The sequence below is a fragment of the Monodelphis domestica genome, chromosome 6 (assembly GCF_027887165.1).
Source record: "Monodelphis domestica isolate mMonDom1 chromosome 6, mMonDom1.pri, whole genome shotgun sequence".
NCBI lineage: Eukaryota > Metazoa > Chordata > Mammalia > Didelphimorphia > Didelphidae > Monodelphis > Monodelphis domestica.
In genome coordinates this window covers 125015550-125028997 of record NC_077232.1, presented here as the reverse complement: position 1 = coordinate 125028997, position 13448 = coordinate 125015550, and the positions used below count along the sequence as shown (strand labels likewise).

The 13448-nt window shown below is 36.5% G+C and overlaps 1 protein-coding gene and 1 pseudogene across 1 annotated transcript in view; both read right to left on the bottom strand.

Moving 5' to 3' along the window:
* LOC130455226 (60S ribosomal protein L3-like) overlaps positions 1 to 6139 on the bottom strand; it is a 68704-nt pseudogene extending 62565 nt beyond the window's left edge.
* The window catches only part of C6H4orf19 (chromosome 6 C4orf19 homolog), a 104858-nt gene that overhangs the window by 87193 nt on the left and 4217 nt on the right, over positions 1 to 13448 (bottom strand). The gene's annotated exons all lie outside the window — the stretch shown is intronic.

Sequence of the window (13448 nt, the reverse complement as noted above, 5' to 3'; positions counted from 1 at the left end):
TTGGTTATTATCAGCTTGCCTATTTTAAATGAAGATGTTCATGCATTTTGAATTGGTCTCCATTAAAAATGGTTTCTACTGGTGGCTCAGTGGGTGAGAGCCAGGCCTAGAGATAGGAGTTTCAAATCTGGCCCCAGAAACTTCCTAGCTGTGTGACCCTGGGTAAGTCCCTTAGCCCCCACTGCCTAGCCCTTACTGTTCTTCTGACTTAGAACCAATAGAAAGGATTGATTCTAAGACAGTAGATTTTAAAAAATGGTATCTAGGCATGTGATAGGAGCAAGTGTGAAGGATATGAAATTCTATAATGTACTGAGGGTACAATTCTGGATTTTTGGTCTACAACCTAAGTGACCCATAGGGCAAGTTGCGCAAACTCTTTGGGTGACAATTTTTTTGTTTTTATAAAGAGATATTGAACTAGGAGTCATCTAGAGTTTTCTTCAGTTCCAAATCTATGATCATATAAAATCATGACTTTGGGCCAGTTATAAACTCTCTGAGCCTCAGTTTCCCCAACTGTAAAATGAGGAAACTGGACTAAAATGTCCTCTAAGATCAATTTCCAGCTCTAAAATAATGTCCATTGATAGGGAAAGACAGTTTAGGAACAGATGTAAATAGGCAAATATTTTTTTTTCCAAGACGCACCCAAAACAGACAAACATAGAAACTTTAAGGAAGATTCAACTTAAAGATACAGAGTCTTCTTCCCTTAAGAATAAAAAGTTTAATGGCTTCACTCTTCCCAAGCCTAATATCTACCTTCCTTAATCCTTCAGAGGTGGAGAGTTCTAGCAAACTCCATGTTTTCTCTTGAAATTAAAATGTCAATATTTTCACTTGTTCTTCATTTTGCAGCCCCAATAGGTGGACTGGAGAAAAGATAGATTGCTATGTAGGATCAAAGAGTAATCATTGATACTAGTTCCTAGAATCAAATCTCATTTATCCTCAAATGATCACTGATGTTTTGACTGTCGTTGAAAATATACTTTAGCAGCCAAAATCCCTTTCCTTTATTACAAAGCCATTTGTACCCATCTAGAAGAAGTGCCAGGAAAGATAGCATAAGCTTAATAACAAACTTAGGGTTCAACAAATCCTTCCTTGTCCCAAAGTTATCTGTCCTAGATATCTTAATGCTGGTATGCCATAATTTCCTTTATTTTTTCTTGAACAGTGGAAGCAGAGATCATCAGCTGGGGTCATTAGCCTTACAGGTTTCATCCTTCCCAAAGGGGAAGGGAAGGGAATAAGCATTTACATTGCACCTTGTTGTTCAGTGTGACCTATTCTTCTTCATTCCATTTCTGGGTGTTCTTAGCAAAGATACTTGAGTGGTTTGCAATTTCCTTCTCCAGTTCATTTTACAGAAAAAGAAATGGAGGCAAATAGCCTAGTGTCACGCAACTAAGTGTCTGAAGCCAGATCTGAACTCAGGAAGATGAGTCTTCCTGATTCCAAGACTGGTGCTCTATCCACTGTGCCACCTAGCTGCTCCTTACATAGCACCTTCTTATGCCCGACCCTGTGCTAAATGCTTCGGAAATAGTTTGATCCTCACAATCAGATGAGGTGGGTGGCATTATAATACCTATTTTCCAGTTGAGGAAACTGAAGTTGTGACTTGCCCAGGGCCACACAACTAGTAAGTATCAGAGGCATGAACTCATGTTTCCCTGTCCCAGGTCCAATACTCTATGCACTGTATCATCTAGCTGACCTTACCTAAGCCTCTTCTGACCCTACCCCTCTCCTCTTTGGAATAAAATAGTAAGTGGGAGGGTGTATTCAAGAATTTTAGGGCTATCTAAAACATAGCTCTTTTGGATTGGGATAGGCTCTCAGCAATCTGACTCACAGCTATTTGAGGGGAATGGAATTATAATTTGTGATTTTTCATTTCTCATTTTCAAAGTCTACTAAAAAACTGGCTTGTTACTTACCTAATACAACCATCTTATACTTAGGGTTTCAGAATAAAGAGAAAATGTCAACCCTGCTTACATAAGAAGAGTTTCTGGAGACATGAGCAATTTCTTTTGAATCTCAGATAAAGAAATATGAGCTTCATTCAGATTATAGTTTGAGAATCAGAAAATGGATTAAAAGTTAGAGTAGTCAAAGGATACATTCCTATGTGGCCAGGGACTAGAAGAAATCTGGCAGTGGGCTTAAAGGAAATCAAGTAAATATTTTTTTAAAAAAGAGATCATCAGGTTTTTAAAAAATTAATTTTAAAAAATGCAATGGAAACAGGGTATATAAATTTTGGAGGCTTTCTTGGCAATTGAAAACAATATAGTAAGAACAATAGAATACTTTTCAAAAGGTAGTGGCTCATTTAGGTGACAGAACACCAGATGGCAAATGTGGTTTGTAGTAGATAATTGTATAAACCCTTGGGGGTTAGAAGAAAAAGGGAACCGTGGATCCAAATGAGTGAGAGAATACTAATATGGGGCTAGGTGTCTCTGACTCAGGACTGAACCCGGGAAGGGAAAGTTCCTGTTCCTCCAGATTCCGTTGAGGGTAGGGATGCAGAAATGGATGAGTGGTCTGCTTCTTGGGATAGCTGCTGCAGTATTATACCAGGGGTTCTTAACTTGGGATCTACGAATAGATTTTAAGGGGTCTGTGAAATTAGATGAGAAAACAATAATATCTTTATCTTCATTAACCTCTAAATGAATTTTAGCATTTCCATTAATTATTTAAAGACGCCATTCTAAGAAGGGGTCTACAGGCTTCATCAGACTGTCAAAGGGGTCTAGGGCACAGAAGAAGTTAAGAAATGCTGTTCTTTACAGTCTATTCCATGACTCCTCCTTGATCCCTTTCTAGTTTGGGAGTACTTGTCAGAGCGTATCTGCTGGCCTAATCCTGGAGAACTCAAGGTCATGATTATATACCATGATGAGGCAGTGGCTTGGGATTTTAAAAAGATATTATTTAATCTTAATAATAAATTTCCACATAAGTTTTCCAAAGGTATATGATCCAAATTGTTTCCCTCCTTTCTTCCACCCCCCCAAGCTGTCAAGCAATTCAAATCTGCTTTATATGTGTATTATCACCCAAAATATATTTTCATATTATTCATTTTTATAGGTGAATAATCTTATAAAACCCAAACATGTACCCAAACAAACAAGTGATAAATCATGTTTTCATCTGCATTTATACTCCAACAGTTCTTTCTCTGGAGGTGGAGAGCATCCTTTGTCATAAGTCCTTTAGAATTATTCTGGATCAGTAACTAAGCCTATCATATTTGAGCTTTCTGAAAATCTTAATGAATTTTTTACCCAGCATTTTACCTGGGCTTAAAAGCTTTAGAAGAATTTTAATAGATGGAAATGGAAATGGATGACATTTTAAGTAGAAGGAACAAGGAGAATAAAAATGTGAAGATAAGAAAATTTGAGGTGTAATTAGGGAATGATAAGAAATAGTTGGAGACAAGACTAGAAAAGGTAGGTTGTGGCTAGAGGATGAAGGGTCTTAGGAAGTAACTTACTTTGACAAGCAATGTGGAACCAAAGAAAGTAAGCTAGGCTCTAAGGTGAAGAAGAATATGAGCTGACCACTGAGTCGAGAGACTAAAAAATAACCTTTTGGGTTGTGTGGGCATGTGAAAGCCACCCAGTTTATTATTTTTTAGAGATGCAGTTTATTTATTTATTTTAACAGAATCATAGTTTCCTTATCTGTAAAGGGGAGAAATCTGTAAAAATATTTCTTGGTTCCACCTGGCCTCCTTCTGGAAAACCAAGTCCTGCTGCAGATCATTTCTGTCACATAACATGCCTACTCAAGTTGAGTTAGAGAAGGCAGATAAATTAGTCTTGAAACTGATAGTTTGATGACTGTCCAATTAACCCAGTTATATGACTATGCCTGGGAAACCAATGCTGTATTCCAGAATTGAGTTTTAAATAATGATTTCAATTAGAAGCCAAGGATCATAGAACTTTGGATCAGAGACTTAGAGCTAGAAAAGAAAATTCAGAAGAAATAAGCTGGACCATTTTGATTTATCATATACCTTAAGAGAAAAAAAAACATTGTATGGATTAAAGAGATTCAATATGGTATTTTTGTGTCCTACTTCATAGATTGGAAACATTCATTTGAGTGATTGTTAAGTTCAGAATAAATAAAATATAAAATAGAGCTTTTTATAGAGGACCTTAGCGATGCTCTAGAGCAGGGGTTCACAACTTGATGTCCATGGACCCACAAGGGTCCTAAGTATTCATTCTACAGTGCCTGTGAACATGGATGAGAAATATTAGTTTATTTAAATATAATTGATTTCTTTTGCAATCTTATCACATGCATTCAGAATTACTGTCCTGAGAAGGAATCCCTAGACTTCCTCAGGTTGTCAGAGGGGTGTAGTACACAAAAAATGGTTAAAAAGAGCCTGTTCTATAGGTAATGCAGTATATAGAAAGAGCACTGTACTTGGAGGTAGAGGATCTAAGTCCAAATCTCAATTCTGGAGCTCACTATTTATGTCAGCGAGGTCAAGTAACAACCTCCCTGGTCATGATTTTCTCTTTTGTAAAATGAAGGGGAAAGACTAGATAACTTTTTACCCAAGGGACCTGGGATACAGAGATGCTAAGCATAGAGGGTCACTAATGGAATATATGTCACAGAGCTAGAATTTGAATTCAGGTTCTTTTACTTTAAATACAATATTCTCTCTTTCTACACACAGAAACTTCCAGAGTTAATTCATTGTTGTTGAGTTTTTTCAGTCCTGTCTGATTCTGTGTGACCTCATTGGGGTTTTCTTGGGAGATATTGGAATAGTTTGCCATTTCCTTCTCCAACTCATTTTACAGATGAAGAAACTGAGGCAAAAAGGGTTAAGTGACTTGGCATGGGTCACCCAACTAGTAAGTAACTGAGGTCACATTTGAACTCACAAAGATGAAACTTCTTGACTTTATGTTTGGCCACTGTCCACTATCCACCTAGTCATTAATTAATTAATGGAATCATTAATAGAATTACTTAAGGTTCAGTTCAGGAAAAACTGCACTTAATTAGGAAACAGGACCAATTTTTCTTAGAAAATCTGATTTACCTGTTTAACTTCAAAGAAGGCTTAAACTTCTCTGGGTCTCAGTTTTCTCATTTGTAAAGTGAGGGAGTGGGACCAAATAGCTTCTGAGGTCTCTACTCATGTGCTCCTAGGAGCTATGACTCTACTCTCAACTCTTCCAGTGCTCCTATTACCTAGGTTCAAAACTTGTCTATGATCTTTGATTCTTTTTTTCTTCCTCATTTCCATCCCACATCTAATCCATTCCCAAGGATTATAGCTCTTATGTCTACCCCCATCTTTAAGCATTATATTTATTAAACATGTAATATTGGGGATTAATTCAGCTAATTTAAATTGCTATAGCAAGTATGAATTTAAATGCAACTCCCTTTAAGTTTTAGGGAGGTGTTGGTCATTCTTATTCAATTTCCCTCATATACAGTTTAGCTCTTTTTGCTTTGAATTATTTAATAAAATTATTTCTAGATACTATTGACCTTACGATTACTGACTGTGAGTGGTTTGTATTATTTCATTAAATTAACATGCCACAATTAATCTGTCCACTCTATTGTTAGATATTGACTTTTTCCAGGTTTTTTTTCCAAGTGACATAAAATGTTGCTATAAAAATCTTGACCGGTGAGTTCATTTTTGTTTGCTTGTTTTAGTGACACTTTAAGGATATATTCCCAAAACAGAATTATAAAAGTAGTTTTCCAGCTGATCTTTTTGCTCTGGTCTCTCCTTCTCCTAGTTCATTCTTCCTACCTGCTGCCAGAGAAATCAGACCAATGCCCACTTCTGATTGCATCACTTCCTTGTCATACATCTTCAAAGGTTCCCCATCCCCAAGTGAATAAAGTCTCAATTTCTTAGCTCAGCACTCCATTATATAACATTAACATACTTGTCTAATCTTATCGCATATTAATCCCTGACATTCAATCCATTCCCAAACCAAACGAGATTACTTAACCATTCTTCAGAACTGCCTCATCTTTCCCTACCTGCATCTTTGTTCTGCTGCTCCTCCCTTTGTCCTGTTGAAGTCCCCAAGGCTGACTTCCCCATGACTTCTCTCCCCCTCTAGCCAGGAGTAATTCATTTTCCTTCAGACCTCTCAGTGATTTATGGCTCCTCCACATTCATCCTGTTTTGATTTATGCTATAGTTGTGTATTTGCCTTATCTTGTCTTTTAGATCGAAAGCACCCCAAAAGCAAGACTGTGCCTAGTCATCTTCGGATCCTCAGTTTCTCACTAAGTGTCTTATTTATAGAAAGTCCTTAGTAAATACTTTTTTGAAGTGAATCCAAATGAAAGTATGCTTTTGAAATTTGGGAATGTGGCCAATCCACAACATAGGAATCTTTTTTTTTTAACTGCTTAAGTTTGGAGGCAATGTAGCATAGTGAATAGAGAACTGGTCTTAGAACCAAGAAGTTCTATACTTTATATATAAATGCTTGCCTTTAAAACATACTGGCCACATGACCTTGGTGAGTTGATTAACCCCTTCAGGGCTCTAAGCAACTCTTTAAACCTATATGTTGCAGTCCCTTGAACATCTTTCCAGTTTGTATTCTTAATTTCCTGAAGACGAGAAAAGTAACTAAACTTATTAAAAAATTGTGCATTGAAGAGGATATACTAGACACTGTGTAAGAGTCTAAGGACGTATCCTCTGGAGTAAGGCATGGTCTCTGGTTGAATAAGGAGTTATTGTAAAGCAAAACAAATAATTTCTTGGTAATTATAAAGCTCATTCTGTAAATTAATGCAATTGCTTGTTCTTTGATGAGGTACGGAAAAAGAAAGAATACAGGGTTCCACTAAAATTATAAGTGTTAATCAGAGACCAGCCTTAAGGTATTGGTGAGAAACTATACCGTATTTATTCCTTTACATTCTATGATAATATGGCATGTCCTAAAAGTATCTTATGTACTTTTATTTTTTAAACCTTTCCCTTCTGTCTTGGAATGAATACTGGGTATTGGCTCCAAGGCAGAAGAGTGGTAAGGGCTAGGCAATGGGGGTTAAGTGACTTGCCCAGGATCACACAGCTGGGAAGTGTCTGAGTCCAGATTTGAACCCAGGACCTCCCATCTCTAGGCCTGGCTCTTAATCCACTGAGCTACCCAGGTGCTCCCATCTTATGTACTTTTAAAGTTAAATAAGGTATAAATGCGACACATTTACCAAAAGCAGCATTTAAAAGGTAAAATTTTAAAATGTTGATATTAAAATCCAACATAACCATTGTCCTTTGTTATGCAGTATTTTAACTGATTTTTGAGCCTTTGTAAAAACTCTCAGTAGCTGCTGCTCAGTGAATGAAAGGATTACAATCCATTTCACTGAAGGAGGTTTTCATGAACACATGACTATTCTGATGTGACTCCACAAGAAAGTCCCATGATGATAGATCAGGTAACCAAGGTGACTAAGCAACAGGAGGACCTCTTCTACCCTTCCACTGGTCTGAGAAAGTATCATTCTTAGACCTCTTGCAAATATATAATAATAGGGTGTCTAACTTGTTAAAAATTAATATAAAATTATAATGAAAAATCTATAAAATTACAAGAAAAATTCAAGTAACTAAACTTGCAAATAATTTTTTAAAATAAATTTGTAGCATTTATACTTCTGAAGTTATTAAAGCTTAAAACTGCACTAAGACTTTTGGGACTTCCTATATACCCTTCAGGAAAAATTTTCCTTCTACATCTCTAACTAGTTTAATTCAACAACCATTTATTGCACCTACTATGTGTAAAGTTCTGTGCCAAATGCTGGGGATACAAAGATGAAAACCAAAACAAAAAGTCCTTGACCTTAATTAGATCATAGGATAATGAGAGATATGTCTATGTAAATAAGTGTGACTTTACTTCTCATCCATATTGGTATTGCCTTCCTGCAGATTGAAACCCATCCATACCTTCTCAACTTGGTTCAATTTCTTCCCTACCTCCACTCCACCACCCCATACAGTCTCTAGATCAGGAAGTCTGAATGTTCGTTTATTTTTTTTAACCCCTTTGGCAGTTTGATGGTGTCTATGGACACTTTTTCCAAAAAATATTTTGAAATGAATAAAATAAAATATATAGATTTCTAAAAGGAATCAATTATTTGAAATAGTTACCAAATATACCTAAAAATATATATGAACCTGGTATGAGCTCCTGTTCTAGCTCTTATTACTGCATCAGTATAATAGGAGAGGACCAAATATTAGGAGAAAATGTGAGGGGGAAGAGATCACTTTTAGCTGGATAATCAGGAAAGCTTAATGGAGAAAGTGACAATGAGTTGGACCTTTAAAGAAAAGGAAGATTTCCCAAAATGGAAATGTGGACAGAGTGTATTCTAGGCACAGGGGGTGATCTGTGGGAATAAGCACAAGAAATCATATGATGAGATGGGGAAACTAATGCATTTTGGCTGAAGTATAAAGTATGTGCAGGGACAATGTGAAATTATTCCGGTGGTATGAGTTGGAATTAGATGGTAAAGCATTTAAATACCAGGCTAAGGAGCTGTATTTTTTCCCCTATGGATAATGGGGAGCCAATGAGGATTTTTAAGTAGGTGAGTGAAATGGTTGCATCTATACATTAAGATAATTATTTTGATAATAATGTGAAGGGCTGATTGAATAGGGAAGAGACTTAAAGCAGGAAAATCATTTAAGAGGCTCTTGTGATACCCTAGCTTAAGGTAACAAGAATCTGAACCACAGTGGTGAGAAGGGGACTGGAGAGGGAACATGGACATGAAATGTTGTAGTTGTAGAATTGGAAACTGGTGAGAAGAACCAAAGACTATTCTTGAGTTTTATACTAGGTGACTGAAAGATTTTGCTATCCTTGCAAATGAGAGAAGTTGGCATGAAGGGAGTTTTATTGGGAGTGAAAAATATAGAGGAAGTAATGAGTTTAGTTCTAAATATATTTTATATGAACTTGAGGTGTTGGGGTACATCCAGGTGGAAATCATAAGATCATGGATTTAAAACTCAAAGGAACCTTCTTAAAAGCTATCAGGTTGGGAGCAGCTGGGTGGCTCAGTGGATTGAGAGTCAGGCCTAGAGATAGGACATCCTAGGTTCGAATTTGGCCTCAGACACTTCCTAGCTGTGTGACCCTGGGCAAGTCACATAACTCCCATTGCCTAGCCTTTACTGTTCTTCTGTCTTGGAATCAATACAAAGTATTGATTCTAAGATGGAAGGTAAGGGTTAAAAAAAAAAAGAAGCCATCAGGTTTGCTCCACTTTACAAAAATAAGAAAATTGAGGCACAGAGAGATTAGGTGATTCATCTGGGGTCATATAGCTATTAAGTATCTGAAACAAGATTTGAACTCAGGTCTTTATGACTCCCAGGTCCACTGCTTTACCTATTACATGATTTCCAGCAGTCATTTGGGAGATGTGGATTTAGCAACTCAAAAGACAGGTTGAAAATTTGGGAGTCATCTGCTAAACAGCAACAATTAAAGCATGGGTATGCATTGCATGACAAAGGGAAATGGTATGGAAAAAGAAGAGATTGAGGGAAAAATATGGAGAGAAACTCAAACTTAGGAGGTGGGAAGAGGGAGATAAAACTATAAGGAAGGAGTGATTAGACAGACAGTAGAAGAGCCAAGAAAGAAGCGATGTACATTGTAGGCACCTAATAAATGATTGCTAATTGATTGATTGATGGAGCTGGAGAGAGAAGGAAACAAGAAGGCCAGGTGTGGTCTATGATTTCAAATACAAAACCCAACAGGTATGAGATGTTTTAGTAGAATGATGAGGTAAAAGCCAAACTGGAGGGTGAGAGACTCAACTAGGGCATCAGGAAGAAGAAAAGGGGTCAAGAAATTCAAGGGTGGAAGAGGGCACTTGGTTGAAATGTCTGATTTTGAGGATCAAACCTCTGAAGTTAGGGGAAGTATTACTTGAATATCTGAGAAACTATAGAGGAATTGGGTATAATGAGGGTGAAGGGCAGTTATCCAGCTCATTAACTGCCTATCTCAGAGTCTCTGTCACTGACTCCTTTTCCTGATGCTGCTATATGAAATATATATTTGTGTATGGATATGTATATGTATTTATGCAGTCGTCCTTCAAGATATTTTCCTTTGTTTTCCTCTTAACAAACAAACAAACAAAAACACCAGGGGGTGGGATGCTCAGTAGGTGGCTCAGTAGATTGAGAACTAAGCCTAGGGACAGAAGGTCTTAGATTCAAATATGACCTCAGACACTTCTAGCTGTGTGAGTGGGCAAGTCACTTGATTCTCATTGCCTAACTTTGATCACTTTTCAGCCTTGAAACCAATATATATATAGTATTGATTCTAAGATAGTAGGTAAGAGTTAAAAAACAAACAAACCAAAAACAAATCACTGCCTTACTTGGTAATTTCATCTGTTCCCAGGGTTTCAATTATCTCCTCTCTCCATATAACTCCTAATTAATCAAACCAAACAATGCAACTTGTGTAAAGTACAATATCAAATGATAGCTATTGGTTTTGATATTGGTATTTGTTAGCTTTCACGTTATTCTTGAGTTTTATAACCATATTTCCAAGTGCAAAATAGACATTTTGCCTAGATGTCTCTTCAGCATCTCATATTCAATACCTCTAAAATTTAACATCTTTTCCTTTCTCTAAAGTGGCTCCCCATTCCTTCTTCCCATAATGGAAATTTTAGTGGTACCTTTTTGACTTCCTCCATCTCCAAACAAAATTTTTTTTTGTTTTTATTGATAAAATTTGGTTGAAAACATCTAATATCTGAAACCACACAGTATACTTATCAAAACCTAATGGAAGCTCCTGCAAAAGAAGTTGCAGAGGTCAACTAGTGGAGATATATCAATACTTTTAAGCAAGAGTAGAAATGGAAGATGTAATTTGTGGCTAGAGAAGATTTTCTTGGTGAAAAGAAAGCATCAGATTTGTTCCAGTTTTCTTCCCTTCAAATGCATTTAGATACATCTCCATAAGGCTCTGGGAACCTCTAAGCCCAGGTATACTCTCCTAAACCCCAGCCCCATTTCATTAAAAAAGATATGAACAATCTTTAGATGAAAAAAATCAAAGCTAAAGCTACATACACGAAAAAACGCTCCAAATCATTATTGATTAGAGAAATGCAAATCAAAACAACACTGAAATATAATTTTATATCTATCAAGTTGGCTAAAATGATAAAAGGGTAAAATGGCAAATGCTGGAGGGGATGGGGAAAAATGAGGTCACTAATACACTGTTGATTTAACTATGAATTGATCTATTTTGGAGAACAATCTGGAATCATACGCAAAGGATTAGAAATCTGTGTATACCTTTTGACCCAGCAATATCACCATTAAGTTTATTTCCTAAGTTGATCAGGGGAAAAGGAAAAGAGCCTGTATGTTCTAAAATAGTTACAACAGCTTTCTTTGTAGTGGCAAATAACTGGAAATTTAGAGGATGCCCATCAACTGGGGAATGGCTTAAAACATTGTAGCATGGGATTATGATGGAATACTACTGTACTGTAAGAAGTGACAAGAAGGTTAATTTAGAAAAAAACATGGTGAGACTTACATGAAATTATGAAGAGTGAAATGAACAGAACCAAGAGAATATGATATACAGCAACAGAAATATTGTTTGAAGAATGACTTGTGTATGTCCACCTCCAGACAAAAAAAATCAAGGCATAGTTCTATCAAGATATATATTATATATATATATTTGTCTAGTTCAGGGAAGGGAGGAAAGAAGATACTTGGGAATTTTAATGTAACAAACAAATAAATAACATTTTAAAAAATTGATTGGATCAGAGTCAATTGGGCACAGTGCATTTAAAGATATGCTATCTATCACTTTTACCTTATGTTGACAGCACTAATTGAAACTCAGGAGTAGCTTTTCTGAGATGCATCAGGAAATCTATGAGTCAGTATTCTAGGTCCTTTTAATGATCTACTTTGGGATAGATACTCATCTGCTTAGGATGTCTATTCATCTGTTTCTTGTTTTAAGAAACAACTACCTTGATGTTTTATGGGGCGACTTTTAGAAGTTCTCATCTCTGAGTCTAAGGGAATTTTCTAGTGAAAAAGGAGGCAATGCTGAAAGGTGTTCATTTTGTCACAGCCATGACTAATTGGTTAGTAGGATGGGTCAGCCTAGGGATAATTGATGCATACCAACAGTATTGGGTGGAGCCTAGGGAGTCAAGACAGGGGAACATGGCCAGACTAGTAGAAGGCAGAAACCATTTGCCAAAATCCAAATGGAGTCTAAGATCTTGAGTATTTCTCATGAATACAAGGTATGTAATAGGCAATTGTCAGGGGTTCAAAAGGAAGGCAATTGGTGAAATTGGGAAGATTTTATAGCAGGCATCAGTGATTTAGTCATTGAGATAGTGAAGTACCTCCAATCCAAATCTAAGGAAGGACCGGAATATAAGGCAGAAAACACCATCACTGGGATGTAAGGCAGGGAACCTAGTCTCAATTTTATGAATCATTTCCTGGATGCGTTTCACTAATGATAGATATAGGACTTAGATAAGATATGGTCTTTGTCTTCTTAGAAATTACAATACAGAAGATATAATTCATAAACAGATAAGCATAAGGCAAAATAATCTACAACAGATACGTTAGAGAAGCATAAAACAAAGTTTTTTTGATCTGTTAAAGGGAAAAAAATGTAGTAAGGCTGGAGGCTCTAGTACCTAGCACTAATGGAGTTAGTTCATGCCACATTGTAATGAAGTCAAGGAAGATAAAGGCTGGAAAAAAGTTAATTGGATATGATGATCTGGAGATCATAATTGATCTTTTTCCAGAGCAGTTTCAGGAAAATGATGAAGGCATAAGTTATTCTGCAAGGATTAGAGAAGATGGGTGGTAAAAAAGCAGAGGAATCAGGTATAGACAATTTTTTTCAAAAGTTTGGCTGTGAAAGAAGCTGGATGGGAGAGAAGTATTAAGGTTAAGGGCTTTCTAGGATTGGGGAGTCTTGGCTATGTTTGTAGGTCTATGGGAAGAAGCCAAGAGGCATTATGGGAAAGACTGAAGATGCATGAGGGGAATTATTGTTTGAGTGAGGTCTTAAAGAAAGCAGAAGGGATTGAAGGTTCAAGCACAGAAATAAGCCTTAGAGAAGAGCAGAGAAACCTCTTCCCTTGTGAATAGAGGGAATGGAGTAGTAAGTAACAATGTTAAGACAGTTTTAAGAGTGGAGAAGGAATCTGTCATCTTAAGATCTTATCCTAAATCAAATAGAAGACTAAGCTATCTTTAATTACTATAAAGTGAAAGAATATAATTTTATCAAAATCAGAGCAGAATCTTCAAA